The sequence below is a fragment of the Leucoraja erinacea genome, chromosome 6 (genome assembly GCF_028641065.1).
Source record: "Leucoraja erinacea ecotype New England chromosome 6, Leri_hhj_1, whole genome shotgun sequence".
In the NCBI taxonomy this organism is placed as follows: Eukaryota; Metazoa; Chordata; class Chondrichthyes; order Rajiformes; family Rajidae; genus Leucoraja; species Leucoraja erinaceus.
This window is the reverse complement of record NC_073382.1, coordinates 30,212,234-30,233,518: the sequence shown is the minus strand read 5'-3', so window position 1 is coordinate 30,233,518 and position 21,285 is coordinate 30,212,234. Positions and strand designations below refer to the sequence as shown.

General features: G+C 43.8%; 1 pseudogene; it reads left to right on the top strand.

Annotated features, from left to right (window-relative positions):
- The first annotated feature begins 17,652 nt into the window (after positions 1-17,652).
- On the top strand, positions 17,653-20,114 carry LOC129697798 (uncharacterized; annotated as a pseudogene).
- The last annotated feature ends 1,171 nt before the right edge of the window (positions 20,115-21,285 follow it).

Sequence of the window (21,285 nt, the reverse complement as noted above, 5' to 3'; positions counted from 1 at the left end):
AGGATTTTTGTTTTCTACATGTATAGTGATAGATGTTTAACCACACAGAGGCGGTCATCTGCGGGGTATGACCTAAATTGGATATTGAGGCCTGCTGTTCCCTGTCTGTTCTGTTTTACTAGTTCGTAAATATGGAACGTAATATCGTCAGGTGAGGAGGTCATGTTGTCCAGTCTGAGTTTGTGCAGTGACTGAACCCTCTGTGCCGTGACCAGTGCCATTAACATGACTGTTTTTAATGTTAGTCTGTATAGGGACAGGGTAGATGCTGGTGACCAGTTCCTGAGTGCTTTCAGGACAATGCTTACATCCCATATATGGGAGTACCTGGTTTTTGGGGGGTTTGTGTTAAATATTCCCCTCATGAGCTTGGTTACCAGAGGGTGAGTCCCTACTGTGTAACGCTCTGTCCCCTGCCATAGGTATGTCGACAGGGCACTTCTGGCGCTGTTGATGGCACTGTAGCTGAGCCCCTCATCATAGTGGAGGCCTGCCAGATATTCCAGAACAGATGGGATATTGATATTTCTGTTGGTGATTTTGTTCTTATGGCAGTACGTTTCCCACTCTCTGATGTATACCAGATATTGTTTCTTGGTTGATTCTCTTTGGGCCGCCGAGATGATGTTTGCTGTTCGGTCCTTGAGTCCCAGTTGTAGAAGCGGAGTCTTTAAACTCTACAAATTAACAGGTTCAAGCTTTTATGGCTTGGATGGCTATCTCCTGTCATGGGATGTAGTAGTAGATCTGGTCTGTGTGGGATTGTAATACATGGTTCTAATACCATATTTTGCACCACTGGGAACCATGGTTGAGTAGGCCAATCGGGTACTATCAAAATACCAGACGCAGAGTCTTGTTGTATTTTCCTTAATACCCGACTGATGAGGCAGAAGGGAGGGAATGCGTAAATAAACCATTTCCCCCAATGCAACGAAAATGCATCTGTGGCCGCTGCCCCAGGGTCTGGTTCCCATGAAACATAGTTAGATATCTGGTTGTTTAGTCTGGATGCGAAAAGATCGATATCCAGTGTACCATATTTTGCTGTAATATCAGAAAACACCGTTTTGTTTAACATCCATTCGGTGTTTTCATTAATTTGCGTGACCTGGTGTCTGCCACTAAATTTAGTCTCCCTGGTAGGTAAGTGGCTGATATCCAAATATTTCTCTGGATGCACCATTGCCAAATTGAATTAGCGAGATTGTCACATGATATCGATTTGTTGCCGCCCATGTGGTTGATGTATGCTACCACAGTGGTATTGTCTATTTGTAATCTAGCATGCTGGTGGTGTGATCCAGTACAATATGACTTAAGGCCATGAAATGCACCCAACATTTGCAAGTAGTTTATACCCAGTGTGAGTAAGAAGGATGCCTCCTGCGCTGTCCATCTACCTCCATAGCTGGTGATGGTATTGGTGGCTCCCCACCCTAGTGCACTGGCATCAGTTTGTAGTACCATCGAAGGGTTACTGACAATGATTGGGTTGGAACAAAGCCAGAAGTTATCTATCCACCATTTTAATTCCGTTTTGACTTGGATTGGTAGTCTCATAGGTCTGTCAAAGTGACCTGCATTAATTTCTCTGTAAGTTTTGGTAATGTAGGGGTCCAAATTGTATGGCTGGGAAAGCAGCCACCATTTACTTTAGCTACCAATCTGATGGATGGGTTTCTGATGTCCTCCTGTCGTATCCACTACAGCTTGTTCTTGTAGCTGGTGCAGTGACATATAGTCAATGCTGGCAGCAAGCTTTGGCTCCAGGTTTGCCCCAGTTTGTTCTGGCTGTATGAAGTTTGCCACCATATCCAGCAATTTTTCTTTGTCCTGCACCCCATGCACACTTGTTTCTTCCGCGGACCCCTCTTCCAAGTCAGCCCAGAACTGACTTGAGGTGCTCCCCTCTGATAAGGTGGAGACATCATGCAGCCCTTGGAAAGGTGCTGCTGTGGGTTTGATATAGGGCCCACAGTGGCCTGACTCCAAATCGCGGAGCCGGTCACGCTGGAGCAGATGCTCCAAACACCGTTCCATACGGGTCCAGCACTCTCGGTCGCTGGCCTCCCGTGGTGTATCAGAGTCGGACTCCTCCGAGTCCACGACTCTGTTTGTTTTGTGTTTTGCCTTGCCGCTCGGCCACGTTGATTTGGCCGGTGCGGCGGCTACACAGGGCACAGCTGATCCCACTACGGGTGATCTTAGTGCCGACGGCTGCTTTTGCTGGCTGTCCGCTCCTTCGCGGTCCTCCCTGACCAGCTTCGTCGCAGCCCTCGTTGTCTTTTTACCTTTCTCCATTCTCTCTGTAGTGGGCAAAAAGACCGCAGAGTAAGAACCTTACCTGCAATAGCGGCTTTTTAAATTGCCGACGCGGGGCAACCGCGTCTGACGTTTCGCAATGCGTGTAGCGCAATGACACGGATGCATCCTAGCGGGCTTCTTCACGTAGTCACTCACGTGACTCTGAAGTAAAATGCATTTACTTTGGTACTCATATTACAATAAAAATCAACATACCATTTGTCTTTTGAATTGACTGTTTAACTTGCACAATAGCAATGAATAATCCATGTACAAGGACATCAAGTTCTCTGAAGCCAAACGCCTTTCAATCTCTCACCATTTAAAATTACTGTATTTCCCGGCAATGAAGACCTTATATTTTACCCAAAAATAAGGCACAAAAATGTATCTGCATTTTGGAGGCCGAAGGTTAGGTTGTTAGTCAAGAAAGGTAGACTTGGCTATCCTTCAGGACAGCAACAACAAGAATGATGTTGCTGTACTGAGGGATAGCCAAGTCTATCCATCATTGCTGGCAGCTGATGGGAAGCGACTGTAAAGTGGGAAGTGGCTGTAAAAGGACAGCGTGGATGGGGGGGGGGATTCCTTTCACAGCGCGTGGGGCGTCTGGCCCGGGTCAGCATGGGCAGGAGCGTTGAGAAGGAAGAGATCAGGGATTATGCCAGCAACTCACTCACCGCTGCTGCGGTGCTTCGGGCACAGAGCCACTGCATTGTAGCCGGGAAGGGAACTAGCTCGGGTGGCTGCAAATGGCCGCTGGGACAGGACAGTGAGTGGATTGGGTCAGCGGGCGATGGATAACAAGAAGTGGGAGGTGGAGCTTACTCCTGTGTCAGCGCGATCAAGGGACCATTTGAGGTTACTCGCACTGAAATAGGTGTAAGCTCCACCACCTGCTGTCCCGTTAACCATCGCTTGCTGACCCGCTCCGCTCTATGATCTTTACTCATGAGCTGGTCCCCTCACGGTCCATCCGCTCGCAGCCACTGTCCATCCCTCCCCGGCCGCAATGCGGTGGTTCTGCGCCTGGAGCGCCGCAACAGCGATGAGTGAATGAGTTGCTGGCATGATCACCAACCCCCTCCTTCTCAAAGCTCCTGCCTGTGCTGACACCGGGCCAGACTCCCCACACGCTGTGAAAGAAACTCTCCTCCCAATTGGTCCCTTGAACTAGTATTGTCATTCAATAAGATCACAACTGGTTCAATTTGTCCCGGTGTGCTCCAGTTTTTTCCCACCATTCTCCACCTGTCATCACCCTCCACCCCCCTCCCATTCAGTCATTCGGAATGGAGGAGATCTGGAGCTTTGGGCAAATTGAATTGTTACTCTCTTTATTTTTATCTATTTATTTATTTATTTTTGAGCGTGATACATTTTATGTCCCGTAAGCTTTTTTTTCAAAATTTAGTAACTCAAAATGGGGGGTGCCTCTTCGACGCAGGTGCGTCTTCATTGCCGGGAAATACTGAACATTGATTTTCGAGTTTTGTATTAATAATGGGGAAATTCTCCTGATCCAAAACTAACATAAAACCTTGTTGTGAAACTAGGCTCAATAATGTCTGTTATTTGGTACTAAGAGTATCAATTTGCCTGAAGCTTCTTACATGAACCTCACATGGACCCTGTCAATGTATCTCATGATATCTTATGGAGCACCCATCCTTTGATAATACAGGGATGCCTTTAATCACCAAATAAATTAGGCCTAACATATATGCGCTAAGACACAAAACCACAAGGTTTACAGCATGATCTTGTTTCTGAGGTCAAAGCATAAGTTTCATGTGATTGACATGGAAATGGACTAACAAGCACGTTTTGGTTGTTCACACGGCATTATTTTGTCCACATTTTGAAAACCAATGCTATTTAATTCATAAGTTGAGTAAATGATGGAGGCTTTTACCATTGTATGTCTGAGTCCTGCCCAAACTAGTCCAGATATTGTATCCTCCCCACAGTAAAACAGTGCCTACACTTTGAACGAAAATAAATCATTTTTTAAAGAAATCCTAAAAATGTGAATAATGTAAGTTTTTTTTTCTGTTTGGTGATATTAAAATGAGTGCAAGGCTGTAGATTATCTTGGAAGGGAACTGCAAAACCATAAAAAAAAGACTAAATTGTGGTAAAGACTAAATGGACAAAGAGATTTGGCAAGCAGTTTCACATCTAGGCAATGCGCTGTTTAAAGGATTATTCACATTAGCGAAAAAAATACAAATAAATAGTAAAGACAATTTGAGGAAATGTGCTGAAAAATTATAGGTAAATAAAGGTAAAGTCACAAACCATGAAATAAACCAGGAAAATGTGTACATGAATGGTGACAGAATTTGAGCAAGAAAAGTACCCTTGCCACCAAATAAAATGCTTCACGCGAATGCAATCAAAGAAAAGAGATAAACAAAGAACCAAAAGAATGGTGAGAAATTATACTGAAATGTGGCCTTTAGTCTGATCAGTCTGAAGAAGTGTCCCAACCCAAAACATTGCCTATCCATTTCCTCCACAAACCCTGCCTGACCCACTGAATTCCTCCACACTTATTAAGAGTGTGCCAAAAATAATAATGTTGAACACAGGTCAGAGGGTAAAGATTTAATAGGAATCTGAGTGGCAACATTTTCACACAGGTATATGAAACATAGAAACATAGAAACATAGAAAATAGATGCAGGAATAGGCCATTCGGCCCTTTGAGCCTGCATCGCCATTCAATATGATCATCGCTGATTATCCATTCAGTATCCTGTACCTGATTTCTCTTCATACCCCCTGATCCCTTTAGCCACAAGGGCCACATCTAACTCATTCTTAAATATAGCCAATGAACTGGCCTTAACTACCTTCTGTGGCAAAGAATTCCAGAGATTCACCACACTGTATGAAAAATGTTTTTCTCATCTCTGTCCTAAAAGATGTCCCCCTTATCCTTAAACTGTGGCCACTTGTTCTGGACTTCCCCAATATCGGCAACAATCTTCCTGCATCTAGCCTGTCCAACCCTTTAAGAATTTGTAAGTTTCTATAAGATCCCCCCTCAATCTTCTAAATTCTAGCGAGTTCAAGCCAAGTGTATCCAGTCGTTCTTCATTTGAAAGACCTGACATCCGAGGAATCAGTCTGGTGAACCTTCTCTGTACTCCCTCTATGGGAAAAATGTTTTCCCTCAGATTTGGAGACCAAAACTGTATGCAATACTCCAGGTGGAGTCTCACCAAGACCCGGTACAACTGAGGTAGAACATCCCGATCATATACTCAAATCCTTTTGCTATGAATGTTAACATACCATTGGCTTTCTTCACTGCCTGCTGCACCTGCATGCCTACTTCCAATGACTGGTGTACCATGACACCCAGGTCTCGTTGCATCTCCCCTTTTACTAATCGGCCACCATTTAGATAATAGTCTACTTTCCTGTTTTTGCCACCAAGTTGGATAACCTCACATTTATCCACATTATACTGCATCTGCCATGCATTTGCCCACTCACCCAGCCTATCCAAGTCACCTTGCAGCCTCCTGGCATCCTCCTCACAGCTAACACTGCCCCCCAGCTTCGTGTCATCCACAAACTTGGAGATGTTGCATACAATTCCCTCGTCCAAATCATTAATATATATTGTAAATAGCTGGGGTCCCAGCACTGAGCCATGCGGCACCCCACTAGTCACTGCCAGCCATTCTGAAAAGGACCCATTTACTCCTACTCTTTGCTTCCTGTTTGCCAGCCAGTTCTCTATCCACATCAATACTGAACCCCCAATACCGTGTGCTTTAAGTTTGTATACTAATCTCTTAAGTGGGACCTTATCGGAAACCTTCTGAAAGTCCAGATATAACACATCCACTTGTTCTCCCTTATCCACTCTACTAGTTACATCCTAGAATAATTCTATAAGATTCGTCAGACATGATTTACCTTTCATAAATCCATGCTGACTTTGTCCAATGATTTCACCACTTTCCAAATGTGCTGCTATCCCCCATATTTAATAACTGAATCTAACAGTTTCCCCACTAGCGATGTTAGACGAACTGGTCTGTAATTCCCCATTTTCTCTCTCCCTCCCTTTTTAAAAAGTGGGGTTACATTAGCTACCCTCCAATCCTCAGGAACTACTCCAGAATCTAAAGAGTTCGGAAAAATTATCACTAATGCATCCACTATTACAGGGGCTACTTCCTTAAGTACTCTGGGATGCAGCCTATCTGGCCCTGGGGATTTATCTGACTTTAATTCATTCAATTTACCTAACACCACTTCCCGGCTAACCTGGATTTCACTCAGTTCCTCCATCTCATTTGACCCCCGGTCCCCTGCTATTTCCGGCAGATTATTTATGTCTTCCTTAGTGAAGACAAAACCAAAGTAGTTAGTCAATTTGTCTGCCATGTCCTTGTTCCCCTAGATCAATTCACCTGTTTCTGACTTCAAGGGACCTACATTTGTTTTAACTAATCTTTTGCTCTTCAACTATCTATTAAAAAAATTGCAGTCAGTTTTTATGTTCCCTGCCAGTTTTCTTTCATAATCTATTTTCCCTTTCCTGATTAAGCCCTTTGTCCTCCTCTGCTGGACTCTGAATTTCTCCCAGTCCTCTGGTAGGCTGCTTTTTTCTAGCTTATTTGTATGCTTCATCTTTTGTTTTGATACCATCCCTGATTTCCCTTGTTATCTACGGATGCACTACCTTCCCTGATTTATTCTTTTGTCAAACTGGGATGAACAATTGTTGTAGTTCATCCAAGCAATCTTTAAATGCCTTCCATTGCATATCCACCATCAACCCTTTAAGAATCAATTGCCAGTTTATATTGGCCAATTCATGTCTCATACCTTCAAAGTTACCTTTCTTTAAGTTCAGAACCCTTGTTTCTGAATTAATTATGTCACTCTCCATCCAAATGAAGAACTCAAACATATTATGGTCACTCTTGCCCAAGGGGCCACGCACAACAAGACTGCTAAATAACCCTTCCTCATTACTCAATACCTAGTCTAGAATAGCCTTCTCTCTCATTGGTTCCTCTACATGTTGGTTTAGAAAACTATCCCGCATACATTCCATGAAAACCTCTTCCTCAGCACCCCTGCCAATTTGATTCACCCAATCTATATGCAGATTGAGATCACCCATTATAAATGTTTTACCTTTGTTGCACGCATTTCTAATTTCCTGTTTGATGCCTTCCCCAACTCCACTACTACTGTTAGGTGGCCTGTATACAACTCCCACTAGTGTTTTCTATCCCTTAGTGTTTCGCAGCTCTACCCATATCGATTCCACATCCTCCAAGCTCATGTCTTTCCTTTCTATTGCGTTAATCTCCTCTCTAACCAGCAACACTACCCCACCTCCTTTTCCTTTCTGTCTATCCCTCCTGAATATTGAATATCCCTGGATGTCCCGCTCCCAGCCTTGGCCACCTTGGAGCCATGTCTCTGTGACCCCAAATATATCATAGTCATTAGTAACTATCTGCACATCATGAAACATGCTGCCAGGAGGCAGGTGCTATAATGAGCAATGTTACAATATTTTGAGATTTTAAAAATCAAGCCTGCAATTTATTCTATCAGAAAAGCATAAAAATAAGTTTAATTTGACATCTAATGCACTTTCATATCTTCAGTATTAAAAAGGTTATGGCCATTTTCATACTCGGAAATTAGCATCTTGTTCCCTATTGCTTTTCCATTGATTTAACACAAAAGCTGTGATCGAGGAGAGTCAAAAGTTCATAACTTTCTTCAAAATCAAGAGAATGAATGAAATGTTCAGTTATTATAGTTTGAAGCATTCTGAAACAAATATATAGAACATCTTACTTGGATGACCTGAAATTAAAGCATATAATTAGTTAATTACCTAATTGTCGTTAATTACAAAATTGACCGTTGTGACGGAAATAGTAATAAACACCCAGACTGCCTTGAAAATTCAAAAAATTGATATTCTCAAGATCAGAACTTTAATATTATTGTAATATGCTGTAAGTCCATAATAGATTGGTAAATAAATTACAATTTATATCAATATACCAAGTCTTTATGGAGAAGATCAATTGCTATCTGGTACATTGGCATATCATAATCAGTAGCATCATCATACTCCTCAGATTTAACCAATAAGCAACTCTGTACACCTTGATTTTCCAAAACATTTCAATTTTGGCATTGTAAACTACAACTTTTTGCTCTTCAAACCACACATGACATGCCTTTCTTCCCACTACTTTCCCATTAAGAGTGTCCTGTGGAACTAATCCCAGTCACACAAGAATTCACAATATAACATGATTTTTAAATCTCACTGTCATGAATTTATATGCCAGATGGAAGGAATTTAATGTTTAATTCCCATAAATTAATCTAGAAACATCCACTCAATATAATTAAAATCATTATTTTTCTGCACAATACATGGGACAAAAACTGATATTTAGTATAAAAATATTGACTATGGGTAGACAATATCACACAATATAGACAATTTTGATGCTCTTATGACATAATTGTCCAAAAAAAAAGAATTTAAATCAGCTTGCGAGTGGGTTTTTCTGGAATGCAATCGATTGGAACGTTGCATTTATAGTGAATCTCATATCGGCAGGAAAAATACTGCCGGTTTGTATGGGGCCCAAATCACATTTTCACAATGTAAAATTAGATTAAAGCCATCCCAAGAAACAAGTTTATATGTAAAATATACGACTTACATTTTGTTTTGGCCCGTTCATGCGATCCGTCACGTTGTTGGCATTGAGGGTGTTAGAAGTCGCTTTTTATTTTAATGTAATTATTAAATTGTCTCGCGATTAAATAAATTTAAAAATCGTGAACGGAAGTCCGATCGATTGTTCTTCATCAGCTTGCAGCCTAAGGAAGTCCGTCTCCGATAAGAAGAGAAAACGGCATTTAAATCCCCCCCGACACCCCCCCCCCCCCCCCCCCCCCGCAAAGGCGCCTAAGTCGCATACACCGCCAGTGGCAGAACTGCAGCGCTGCTGAAGGTAAGTTTTGTAACATCGCTACTATAACAACTAAAAGACATTTGGACAGGTTTATGGATAGGAAAGGTTTGGAGAATATACCCCAAGTTGGGCTGAAGCGTCTTGAAACGAGCTATGACTCTATGAATCTATGACTCCATGACTTGAAAATCAGACTAAACCAGAGTAAAGCAATTCAGTGTATATTACAAGGTGCCTTGTGAAATTTCTCTGAACATCAAAAAGAAAACTGCAGATGCTGGAAATACAAAATAAAAGCAACAATTGCTGGACATATTCAGTAGGTCAGCCTGCATCTATAAGAAGTGTAACAAAATTAATGTTTCAGGTCAAAGATCTTTTGCCTTTGCTGAAAGGAGAGAAAATAAATATGTAAGGTTTTCTAATTTCTCTGTATTCCTAGCCTCAGGCTCACTCCAGCCTGCAGCTAGTGATCTCTTCCACCTTCCACAAGTTTGATATTCTCTCTTGCAACACAAGGAGAAAAATTCCATCCACTGTTTCTTGAATCTACAACTGTCACAGATGCTTGGCTGCAAAGGAGATTTCTCCAGAACTCAGACAATCAGAGAATGTGAGTATGAATTGTGTTATATGGAGTTTGCACATTCTTCCTGCGACTTGGTACAATGAGTTTCTTGTGGGTGCTCAAGTTTGCTCCCATATCATGAAAAAAATTAAATTTGTAGCTTAATTGGCTAAATTAAATTGCCCTGAGTGCTTTGAATGAGTGGCAGAATCTGGAGGGAATAATGGGAATGTGAGGAGTATAAAGTGGGTTGGTATAGAACTAGTGCATAAATGGGTTCACAATGGTCAATGTAGACTCGATGGGACAAAGGGTCTGTTTCAGTGTGCCATCTCGCCCACTCTATTCCAGATATAGGAGTGCCTGTCAGTGGTTCAGTGGTACAATGGACAAACCTCTTGCAAGTAGTGTTCTTCACCAGACTGATTAGGCCTTTCTGACCCTTGAAAGAACTGCATAAATCCTATCCCATCATTGTATTTTTGATTCATCCATTGGCAACACTCTAGTAGCTGGAAGAATGTTATTTTTATAGTGGTGTATTCCTTCAAGATCTGCTCGCAAGCTTCACCCTTCTGTATTAAATTATAACACCACATCATTAGGGAATCCTGCATTCAAAAATAATATCATTCACAGTGGTGGTTTTACACATGGAAATCTGACATTGCTGTTCTGTGAAGTACTCATTAGGAAACGTTACTTTTTATGTAGCTTTGAGAGGAGGGAAAGATTTAATGAGGACTTGATGGTGAACTTTATCACACCATAGATGCAGGTATGTGAAAGGAGCTGCCTGGGGAAGCAGTAGAAGTGGGTAGGATTATAACATTTATAAGATATTTGGACAGATACATGGATAGGAATTACATAGAAGGGTGTGTGCCAAATGCAGGCAAATAGGAATAGCACAGATATGCAGCTTAATCAGCATGGAAAAGTTGATGTGACAGGCCTGTTTCCATGCTGTATAATTTTATGACTCTATTTCACAATGTTAGGGTCATCTAGAACACGGTTCTAATACCAAATATATAGCACAGGCAATCTCTCTGTCTTTACCTGCTTCAACAAGAGTGGTATTAGAATTTAAGCTAGCAGAACAATCCCGATAGCAGGATCTGAGAAGTAAAGTATTCAAGACTGTTTCATGGTCCAGTAAAGAGCAAATAATTCTGCCTGTGTGTACCTGGCAGAACACAGTGGGTTCTCATGTACAGGATTTTAATTATTGTTGGATGAAATCCAGTCAGCTGCTCAACTGTGACCAGAATTTCAAGGAATATTTGTGGCTTCAGGTAGCGATGCCTCATCCAACATGTTAGTTGGGGCCCAACTACCAATTTAAAGCAGAAAATGTTCCAAGGATTTTTCAAAGTACAGAAATTAAGAATTTCTATTACATACGGGGACGTCAAGAGCATTTATTTGTCATAGAATGGCGATGGGGAAGGAATGTATTTAGCTTGTGGATGGTAAATCTGTGGAATGAATTGCCACTGTTGGCAGTGGGGGCCAAGTCATTGTGTATTTTTAAAGTGGAGATTGATAGGTTCTCGATTAGTAAAGGGCCTGTCCCACTTTCACGACCTAATTCACGACCTCTGCCGAGTTTGCCCTTGACTCAAACTCGCAGCATGGTCGTCACGAGGTCGTAGGAGGTCGTAGGTAGGTCCTAGCAGGCCATGATGCTAGTCGTAGGTACTCGTGGCATTAAGTAGGTCGGGGCGTTTTTCTGGCATGATGAAAAATGTCCACGAATAAAAAAGGTTGTGAATTAGGTTGTGAAAGTGGGACAGGCCCTTAAGGGTGTCAAAGGCTATGGGGCGAAGGAGGAGAATGGCGTTGAGATAACTCAGCCATGATTGAATAGCAGTGCAGATTCAAAGGGGCAAATGGCATAATTCTGTCCCTAAATATTATGGTCTTATAGTTTTACATGAACCAGAACAATTAAATTCTGCAGCTTCATATGCATGTTAGACACAAAAAATGTTAGAATTCTATAAACAACACAAGAGCAAAACAGCCAGCACTGAAATATCGCCCGCTAGGACAATTCTTATTGAAATGCCCTAATATTATGCTACAAAAATTAGAATAAAAGAATAGTTGAAGATTACATGAACTTAATTTATCTTTGTTTATTCAACTTGTAACTTTAAAAGTCAACATTGACAATAAGGATTGAAGAGCAATTCATTTTTGTCCTTGCAACCTAGCTGTACAAACACAGAAAAATATCTAAATGGCTATTACTGCTGTTACTTTAGAGTGTTAGATGAGCTTTATATATACATGAGAAAGGTGACAGATCACAGTTTCTTTTCCAAGATCTTACCATTCAGAAAGAAAAAAATATTTTGGGTAATTATGATTTAAATGGAGTCCCAGTCCAGAATTTAATACTTAATTTGTTTTAGTTTAGTTTAGTTTAGTTTTGAGATACAGAGCGGAAACAGGCACTTTGGCCCACTGGCTCCGCGCTGACCAGCGATCCCCACATGGTAACACTATTCTACACCCACTAAGGACAATTTCTATGTTTACCAAGCCAATTAACCTATAAACCAGTACGTCTTTGGAGTGTGGGAGGAAATCAAAGATCGCGGAGAAAACGCATGCAGGTCACGGGGAGAACATATAAACTCAGTACAGACAGCACCGGTATTCGGAATCGAACCCGGGCCTCTAGCATTGCATTCGCTGTAAGGCAGCAACACTACCGCTGTGCCACAGTGACCGACCAAGGGATAAGGGTGGGGAGAAAAGATATGAATTAAATATCAGTAAAGGTATGATAATTGGTCAGAGGAAGGGAAAAGGTTAAGGGAATAAATCACAATGTCTTCAGTTGAGATGTGGAGGAGTTGTGGAGGAAGGGATCAAAAGGTTAGACACATGTTAAAAAAGGCAAGAATCAGGACTTCACTGGTATGTGTATGGTGAATGGGAAGTCACAAGCTTGGTGTGGCAGAAGGGGCAGAATGATCAGTGGCCAGCAGAAGAGATGAGGGTTGGGGCACTCCTTGGAATTTGTAGGTTTCAGAATGAGGGGATTACGGATCAGCTGGTAACTGTGCTGGAGATAAATTTAATGTTGTGGGAGGAAGGAGCGGAGACTTTCGACAACTATTTCACTAATCCCTCCAGCCATGATCATATTGAATGGCGGTGCAGGCTCGAAGGGCCGAATGGCCTACTCCTGCACCTAATTTCTATGTTTCTATGCATTCCATTCCCATGTTGTTCGAATAAGGAGCATCTATAGGGAATGGTGTAATTTCCCCATGAAAATCGTTCCATGATCACAAACATGACTCATGATGGGAAGTAGCTGGCCACTCTTACTACTCTGATGGAAAAAGATGTGGACATTATTGTTGTTGTCTTTTACTCACTGAACTATTTTTTTAGAATTAAATGACACTAGACCAAGTGCAGACCCGTTGGGTCTGTTCCTCCAATGTGCGGTTGCGGGGAGGGGGGGTGGGGGGATGCTAATGTTAAGTAGCTACCTGCTGCTGACCTTCTACCGCTCGTCCATCGTGAGCCTGCTGACATACTGCATTTTAGCCTCTCCTAGTGGTTGCTTAAAAGATTGCGGCCACCTAAATTGGCTGCCCTTATCCCTGATCCATCTCGTTCCCGCTGATCACATGATTGGAAGATCATCAAAGACAGGCCATTTTGTATTGGGATGTGTGGACAAGGCAATATGCTCTGAAGCCCTAGTTGCTGTTAAACCATTGTCAAATCACACATGCACTGACTACACTGCCCGTTTCTGTAGCCTTGGAGAAGAATTTGTTGTAAGTATACATTCCCTATTTTTTTTGTTTTTTCTGTTTCTTGGGCTATGTATGTATGCATGCACATTATCTAATGTTAAGTAGGCATATATATATCTATTTGTGTATTTACTTCATCTTTTACATGGTTTAAGGAAGTTTTCTTCTGACTTTAATTTCAGTTTCACAAAAAGGAGTTATGGAAGCATTGTAAAAAGCAAGTTGATGAAGACAAACAAATAAATGAAATTCAACTTTATTTCCACGTCTAAGTCATCACTTAACCCTTTCAGTGCCAAGTACACCTGTTTAGCTATCTGTCACTTTGTGTACAGCCACACATGCAAGGGGACAGAATAGTGTAAAACGGCATCACGGCGGGTTCAACACATCAATTCCTGTTAACAGAGACAGCTGCTCTTCTTTAACTGCCCTGTTTCATATTCACTGCACCCTCCACACCAAATAAGAGGTCTACAGCATACACAAGATGGACGACAAGGCAAACACAGAAGATCAACAGAAAGCTGAATCTGAATTCATCTGTAAAGTCATACATGACCAGGTCTGTTGCTAGTTCTTCTAGCAGCTCTAGCAAATCTGCAGCAAGCTTAGCAGCAGCTAAAGCATGTGCCAGAGCTGAGGCAGTACGCGCTCGCTTCACCTTTGTTAAAAAAGAGACTGAGCTCATGGTTGAAAAGGCCCATCTAAAGCTAGAAGAGGCACGCATGGAAGCTGCACTAACCGCACTGAAGCAAGAGAAAGAGGTTGCAGCTGCCTTAGCCGAGGCAGAGGTTCTGCAGTCTGCTGCCGCAGGATTGGAATCTAAAGCAAACTATGTGGCAATGAGAATTGCAGCGATCCCCCATGACTCAGCTAAGAAAAGACCAACCGACTATGTTGAATGTCATTCTATAAGGAGTCAACTACCAATGCCCAGTCTTGAGTCTCTCACCAAACCCGGTCAGCCACATGATGTCCTTCACGTTTTGCCACATCAAGAGAGAAAGCAACATCCCATTAGCACAGCTGCAGATGCACCAGACATCACTCCAGCTCACGTCAAGCAACATGCTAACTACCCCAGAGTACACAGCATGAATCTGCCAGCTGTCCAACATTATCCTGGGACCCATCCACACAGCTTCTCACCCATGAAGGGACCCCATACACCCTCTCTTGGGATGCAAGCTATGTCATCGGCTCCTAATCACACACCTATGGATGATTTGGCCATATACATGGCTCGTTGCGAGCTTGTTACCTCTGGGATGAACAAATTCGACGACCATACAGAAATTTATTGGGGTTGGAAATCCACCTTCATGAATGTCATAGAGGGACTGAGACTCACCTGTAATGAAGAGCTTAACCTTTTAACCAAATGGTTAGGCCCTCAATCATTGGAGCAGGTTAGGAGAATCAGAGCTGTTCATGTCAGTGATTCTGGCTCTGGGCTTATGACGGCATGGGCATGTCTTGAGGAGTGCTATGGGGCACCAGAAACAATTGAGAAGGCTCTTTTGGACAAACTTGAGAGGTTCCCCAAGATTGGTAATAAGGATCCCCTCAAATTAAGGGAGCTGGGCGATCTGCTACGAGAGTTGGAGTCAGCAAAATCAGACGGTTATTTATCTGGGCTTGTCTACTTGGATAAATCTCTGGGTGTTAATCCAATTGTAGAGAAACTGCCATATGGGCTACAAGAAAAGTGGATAACACAAGGCAGTTCGTACAAGCTACAATATCAAGTCCAGTTTCCACCATTCTCCTTCTTCACCGATTTTGTCTGCAGAGAGGCCCAGACTCGTAATGATCCGAGTTTCACACTCAGCTCCTCTGGCATGACAGCAGGAAAACCAGACATTCCTGTGAAGAAGTACACTTACGCTAGAGGCCAAGTCTCATCCCACAAACCAGAGATCATCCCAGCACCTGCTACTAAGACTGCCTTTAACAAGTTGGATGTCGACGGACAGTGCCCAATTCACAATAAGCCTCATCCCCTTAAGCGATGCAGAGGCTTCCGAGCCAAGATACTAGAGTAACGCAAAACATTTCTTAAAGAGACAGGGATTTGATTCAAATGCTGCTCCTCGACCAATCACATGGCTAAAGATTGCAAAATGACTATTCAGTGCAAAGAGTGTGACAGCAATAAACACGTCACAGCTCTTCATCCGGGACCAGCTCCATGGACCATCAAAGACCACGACTTTGTGGTTGGCGGGGAGAAAAGGGAAAAGGTTTCTCCTGACATAATTTCCAAATGCACTGAAGTGTGTGGTGGAGCCAATCACTCCCGCTCTTGCTCAAAAATCTGCCTCATAAAGGTGCATCCTAAAGGACAACCAGACAGGTCAATGAGAGTCTATGCTGTACTTGATGACCAAAGTAATAGGTCTCTCGCTCGGTCAAAGTTCTTTGACCACTTTAACATCGGGGGCGCAAATTCTCCTTACACTCTGCTCACATGTGCTGGAGTAACAGAGATGGCTGGGAGAAGAGGAACCAGCTTTGTTGCTCAGTCTGTAGATGGGAGTCTCAGTGTGCATCTCCCCACACTCATCGTGTGCAACCATATGCCAGATGATAGATCAGAAATCCCTACTCCTGAGGCTGCCAAACACCACTCCCACCATGAGGCTATTGCTCACCTCATCCCTGAACTTGACCCTGGTGCGCAAATTCTGCTCCTTCTTGGCCGAGATGTCTTGCAGGTCCACAAAGTAAGAGACCAACATAATGGGCCAAACAATGCTCCCTATGCCCAAAGACTCGACCTTGGCTGGGTCGTAGTTGGAGACGTTTGTTTGTGTGCTGCTCACAAACCAACGGTAGTCACCACATATCGTACTAACATTCTGGAGAATGTCCATCACTCTCACTTCAGCCCATGTCCCAACCATCTTGTTCTGAAAGAGAAGCTCACCGTAAGGACCTCTCAGCTCCCAAAATCTACAACACTCTCATTTTTCTGACAGCACAGTTCAGAAATTTGATGATTGTTCACTAGGAAGTGAGATTTTTGTAAGAACAGAGGATGACAACAAGGTTGCCCCATCTATTGAGAACAAACGGTTTATTCAGTTGATGGACAAGGAAATGCTTCATGAATAATGCCAACAGTTGGGTGGCTCCTCTTCCCTTTCGTACACCAAAGCCACGGCTGCCCAACAACAGAGAACAAGCTCTGACCCGCTTCACCAGCCTCTGTCGTGCTCTCGAACGAAAACCTGAATTGAAGAACCATTTTCTGGTTTTCATGCAGAAAATCTTTGACCAAGATCATGCTGAAGTGGCTCCACCATTACACGACGTGGAAGAATACTGGTATCTTCCCAGTTTTGGTGTGTACCACCCACGTAAGCCTGGTCAAATCCGCATCGTGTTTGACTCCAGTGCTCCACATCTTGGCGTCTCATTGAATGATGTGCTCTTGACAGGACCAGACTTAAACAACAGCTTGCTGGGAGTACTGATCAGATTCAGGTGTGAGCAAGTAGCTGTCACAGCGGATATTGAACAAATGTTCCACAGCTTTCTCGTCAGTGAGGACCACAGGAACTTTCTCCGATTCCTGTGGTTCAAAGACAACGACATCACCAAAGAAGTTGCGGAATATAGGATGAAAGTCCATGTATTCGGCAATCGTCCCTCTCCGGCAGTTGCTACCTATGGACTACGGCAAGCCGCTCTACATGGAGAGGACGAGTTTGTTGCAAATGTAAAGCACAGGGACTTCTATGTTGATGATGGACTAAAGTCACTGCAATCTGCAACTGAAGCCATCAATTTATTGAAAGCAGCCCAAGGTATGCTCGCCATCTCTAACTTGAGGCTTCATAAGATAGCATCCAACTGCACAGTCGTCATGCAGACATTTCCGTCAACGGACCATGCAAAGGACTTGAAAGACCTTGACTTAGACATTCCTGTACAACGTAGCCTAGGGATAAGCTTGAACCTTGTAAATGACACCTTCACATTCCATGTTGCTAACAGTGAGAAGCCATTCACTCGAAGAGGAGTGCTTGCAACCATTAATAGCCTATTCGATCCACTTGGTCTTGTGGCTCCTATTACCATCCAAGGTAAACTCTTTCTACGTCAGCTCACAAGCGATGCCAACGACTGGGATGCTCCCCTACCATCTAAAAAGGAAGCAGAATGGATTGCTTGGAGAGATTCACTGCAAGATCTTGAAGAGTTTCAAACCCCTCGAGCATACACCACATCTTCCCTTGCCGGTGCTCAACTTACAGAGATCCACATCTTTTCAGACGCTTCCATAAAGGCCATTGCAGCTGTGGCATACCTTAAGGTGGTGGATGTTGAGGGAAAATGCCACATTGGTTTCATAATGGGTAAAGCCAAGCTAGCGCCCATGTCAGTTCACACTGTTCCCAGGCTTGAGTTAGGTGCTGCCGTTTTGGCAGTGGAGATTGCTGAGCTGATTGTGAATGAACTGGACATCAACCCCAACAGTCTGAAGTTCTATACCGACAGTAAGGTGGTGTTGGGGTACATCTATAATGAAATCAGGAGGTTTTATGTATACGTCAGCAACAGTGGAACGGATAAGAAAATCCACACGACCTGAACAGTGGCATTATGTTCACACAGGTCAGAACCCTGCAGATGTTGCTACCAGGTCAGTGTCTTCAGCCCAACTCTCCAACACCAACTGGCTCACCGGCCCAGATTTCCTGGTAAATCTTGTGGAGACAGACAAGGCAGAGGAGACATCTTATGACCTCATCGATCCAGAATCTGATCTGGAGGTCCGATGCCACGCTAACACAGCCACAGACTCCCACCAAGGTATTGGTTCACATCGCTTTGAAATGTTTTCCAAGTGGCAATCCCTTGTCAGAGCTATGGCTTCCCTCATCCACATCATTCACACCTTTAAGTCTAAGAAGGATAGCAGCACACAAGGTTGCAATGGTTGGCATTACTGTTCAAAAGCCCACACAGTTGAAATACTGTCACAAGCAAAGGCTGTCATTATCAGATGTGTACAAAGGGAAGTATACCAAACTGAGGTGTCCTGTCTAGAGAAAGGAAGGATCATTCCCAAAAACAATTCCCTAAAGAAGCTCAATCCGATCCTTGATGGTAATGGACTCTTGAGAATAGGAGGCCGGCTTCAGCATGCTCCACTTGAGATAGAGGAAAAACACCCTCTCATCATTCCTGGTTGCAGCCATGTTGCGAGCTTACTTGTAAATCACTACCATGAGAGAGTTAGACATCATGGCAGAATCTTCACCGAGGGAGCTATCCGCACAGATGGTATCTGGATTGTGGAAGCTAAGAGATGCATTGCCAGCAATCTGCATAGATGTGTCACATATATCAAACTCCATGGAAAGACAGCAGAACAGAAAATGACAGATCTTCCATCTGATCGTCTCAGCACAGAACCCCCTTTTACAAACGTGGGTTTGGGTGTGCTTGGCCCCTGGAATATCTCCACTCGCTGTACCCGAGGAGGTGCAATGAATAGCAAAAGGTGAGCTGTATTGTTCACATGCCTAAGCATACGTGCTGTTCATATCGAGCTGATTGAGTTGATGGACACATCAAGCTTCATCAATGCTCTACGACACTTCTTTGCAGTGCGTGGTAGTAAAGGTGATCTGCTCTGACTGTGGGATGAACTTTAAGGGAGCCTGCAAAGAGCTGCAAATCATCCTACAAGATGAGAATAACATCTCAAAGTATCTTAATGAGGAAGGATGCACGTGGCTTTTCAACCCACCCCACTCTTCCCATATGGGGGGAGTGTGGGAAAGAATGATCGGGGTTTCAAGATGGATCCTTGACTCCATGCTTTCTCAGACTAGCTCCTCGCATCTTACTCACGAAGTGCTTTCGACTCTTATGGCTGAGGTTACCTCAATAATAAATGCAAGGGCTCTCGCACCTATCTCAGCTGATGCAGAATCACCCTTTCTTCTGACCCCAGCCATGATCCTGACACAGAAGGTCTGCACCACTTCTCCTCCACCAGGATCCTTTTAAAATGCAGATCTATATCGTCAACAGTGGAAAAGAGTCCAGCATTTGGCAAATGCCATTTGGGAGAGATGGAGACGAGAATATCTTTCTACTCTACAGAGCCGAAGCAAGTGGCAAGACATTCAGCCCAATGTCATGGAAGGAGACTTGGTGCTGCTCAGAGACTCTCAGGTGAAAAGGAACCAATGGCCCATGGCTCTCGTTACCAAGGCTCACCCTGACGACGATGGTAAGGTCAGGAAGCTTGAGCTGAAGGTTACCAAAGGAGGGACTATTAAGACCTTCCTCAGGCCGGTAACTGATGTAGTGGTGCTTATGCCATCCTAAGCCTCTACCATGGACAGTTCCTTGCTTATTTTGTTACTTGGTTGTTAATAGTTTGTAACTGACTGTAATTAGAGAATTGGTAGTGGTATTGTGATCAATACCAGACGGGGAGTGTAATGTTACATGTAAGCAAAGTTTATTTTAGCCCCTCCTAGTGGTTGCTTAAAAGATTGCGGCCACCATTCACTCTTGTTCTCCATCCATTGCTTGTGATCACATGATTGGACTCATGGATGAGACAGGCCATTTTGTATTGGGATTGTGGACAGCAATGTGCTCTGAAGCCCTCTCTGTTAAATCCATTGCCATCTGCCCGTGTTGAGTCTTGGAGAAGCTTTGTTGTAAGTTTACATTTCATGTTTCTTGTTTAGGCATGACTATTGATGCATATTGGGGGCACTGCAGTGGTATGTTTTAAAGTGTGTTTTTGATGTTTCTCTGTGTGTTTTGTGTGGGGGGTGGTGTGGGGGGGGGTAAGGGGGAAACCGTTTTGGCCGCCTCCTCCACGGAGAGGCGACTTTTTCCAGGTCACCTCCCCCATGGCCTAACAGCAAGGATCAGCGCAACCTTTCCCGGAGACGCGCCCGGAGCTTCAGCGGCGGGCGCAGCGTGGACTCTCGACATGGAGCGGGTGAGCCCTCGCTGGGGCTCTCTGGAGGGAAGTGCTCCGTTTCGCTGGCCCGGGGCAGCCGGCAGCCTGAAGCCGCGGTCTGCACAGCTCCAGCTGGCACGGCGTCTATAGCCCGGGATCCCTCGTGGGAGACCCGGGGGAAGAAGAAGCCATCACTGCCGGCCCGCGGCCAACTTCTACTGCAGGTCCAGCATGGACTTACCATCACCCCTGGAGGGGAGCTTCGACTACTGGCCCTGCAGTCTGCGGTGCTTCTGGTTGCAACATGGCGGGAACTTTAAATCTTCGACCGCTGGCCTGTGGCCTACACCAGCCTGAAGCCGCGGTCTCCGGTGGGGAAGAGCCTATCCTGGACTTACCTTGCCATTGACTTTGTCCCTTACCATCTAGACGCCTGCAGCAATGGCTGCGGAGGGTGGAGGTCCCGACCACGGGGGAAAATGGAGGAAGTCTGGCCAATTTCTGTGCATTCCACCATAGTGATGAATGCTGTGGTGGATGTTTGTGTTACATTTTTATTGTGGTTGTGTGTTCTTTATTATTTTACCGCTGCTGACAACCCAAAATTCCACCGACCCTGGTTGTGTGGCAATAAATTCTATCAATCAATCAATCAATATTATGTAATGTTAAGTAGCTATT